The sequence below is a fragment of the Panthera tigris genome, chromosome F2, assembly GCF_018350195.1.
Source record: "Panthera tigris isolate Pti1 chromosome F2, P.tigris_Pti1_mat1.1, whole genome shotgun sequence".
In the NCBI taxonomy this organism is placed as follows: Eukaryota; Metazoa; Chordata; class Mammalia; order Carnivora; family Felidae; genus Panthera; species Panthera tigris.
The window spans coordinates 5,363,330-5,365,544 of NC_056676.1; the positions used below are offsets into that span (position 1 = coordinate 5,363,330).

General features: G+C 45.2%; 1 non-coding gene across 1 annotated transcript; it reads right to left on the reverse strand.

Annotated features, from left to right (window-relative positions):
- Window positions 1-1,113: 1,113 nt before the first annotated feature.
- On the reverse strand, window positions 1,114-1,198 carry TRNAQ-UUG. The gene has a single exon. It is a non-coding gene; the product is annotated as a tRNA-Gln (tRNA).
- Between the last annotated feature and the right edge of the window lie 1,017 nt (window positions 1,199-2,215).

The window sequence follows — 2,215 nt, forward strand, 5'->3', positions numbered from 1 at the left end:
TTCAGAGACTGGGGAGTCCAAACCCAAAGTACCATCAGATCCAGTGTCTGGTGAGGCCGCACTTCCTTGTTCGTAGACAGCCAACTTCTCATACCATCCCCACGTGATAGAAGGGGCAAGGGAACTCTCTGGAGTCTCTTTTATAAGAGTACGAATCCCATTCGTAAGAGCTCCACCCTCATCACCTAATAATCACTGCTCAAAGGCCCCCACCTCCGAATACCCTCACATCCAGAGTTTAAGATTTTAACATATGACTTGGGGTGGGGGGCGGGGGACACAAACATTCAGTCTGTAGCATGCTTTATTTGCATTTACTCTTTTTTCTTCCATGCTATATCATATTTAGGTAATACGTGTCATTGAAAGTTTAAGAAGTGCTTCATGTACTGAAATGTTGAGACAGCATTTCTTTTTATAGATAAAGCTTGAACACAGGTAAGAAATTTTCGAACGCGGTTCATCAATAGTTGCTGGTCCCATCTAGTTCAAGAATAAAATGCGTATTAGGTGACATCCACATGATATGGCTAGAAAATGCTTTACCCTAAAGTAAACTGATGCATTAGCTCTGGGAATAGTTTTTCTCACTTCAGTTCTCTGAAAACCCCACTGGTTTCCCCCCTCACTCAGTGGGCACTATAACCTCTCCTCCTTTGCTGGTTTCTCCCCGTCAATCTCACTTGTGTCTGTGGGAGTTCATGCGAGCTCAGTCCTCGGACCCCTCATGTCTTTATTGATGCTCCTTTCTTTTTTTTTTTAATTTTTTTTAACATTTATTTTTTTTTTTTTTTTTTAACGTTTATTTATTTTTGAGACAGAGAGAGACAGAGCATGAACAGGGGAGGGGCAGAGAGAGAGGGAGACACAGAATCTGAAACAGGCTCCAGGCTCTGAGCTGTCAGCACAGAGCCCGACGCGGGGCTCGAACTCACAGACCGCGAGATCGTGACCTGAGCCGAAGTCGGCCGCTTAACCGACTGAGCCACCCAGGCGCCCCAACATTTATTTATTTTTGAGACAGAGAGAGACAGAGCATGAACGGGGGAGGGTCAGAGAGAGAGGGAGACACAGAATCCAAAACAGGCTCCAGGCTCCGAGCCATCAGCCCAGAGCCTGACGTGGGGCTTGAACCCACGGACCGCGAGATCATGACCTGAGCCAAAGTCAGACGCTCAACCGACTGAGCCACCCAGGCGCCCCTTGATGCTCCTTTCTATATTGATGTCATCGAGTCTCAAGGTTTTAAGCATGATCTCTCTGCTAATGACTTTCACAGTTGTAGCTCTCGCTTGAATCTCTCCTCTCATTGCCAGTCTTGTACAGTAAGTGGCCTACTTGCATTTCCTTTTGGATGTGAAATAGACATCTCAAATGTAACACATCCCTATGTGAAATCCTCCTCTTCCTCTCCCCATATGCACTCTGTCCGTGGTCTTCCCCATCTCAATTAATGACAGCCCCTCCTTTCAGCTGCTCAGTGCACAAACTGAGCTAGAAGCTAACCTTGACCTCTCTCTTTCTCTCACTCCCCATGTCCAATCTGTCAGGAAATCTTTATGCTCTTTCTTGAAAACCCATTATCCAGATGAGATCATTTCCCACTATTTCCATGAAACCTATCCACCAGTTTGGTGCACGAACCACAATCTCTGGCCTGAGTTATTGCAATTGTCTCCTAGCAGGATCCCTATAGCCCGGGAAAGAAGGCATGAAGGCCTGAAATAGGACAGTGATAGTGGCAGCAGAAGTCAGAGGCCCGACGACTTCAGATTTACCTGATTTAATTAATTACTGATTATAATACAGGTGACAAGAAATAGGTACAAATCAAATCTATATCCCACACTGTGGTGAGTGGCCTGGATGATGATGACAAAAAGGCATAGGATTCAGTCAGAATTCTCATAGGACAGAGAGTCAAAGCACTATTCTGGATTAAAAGCACAAAGGTGCGGGTGGGAAATCCAAATTGAGATCTGGAGAAGGAGGTTGACCAAGTGGCTCTGGAGCTCAACAAGGGGGTACAGCGGAGCAACGAATAGAGGAGTCAGAGACATAGAATGAAGCTTTAGAAGCAACAGGACTTGTATGGGAGATAAATGTATCTCAAGTAGAGGCTCTCGATCCCAGAATTAACAAGTAAAACACAAAACAGACAAACACAATCGTTAGGAAATGATTAGAGCCAAGTTTGTGCATTTTCTGCTACTTG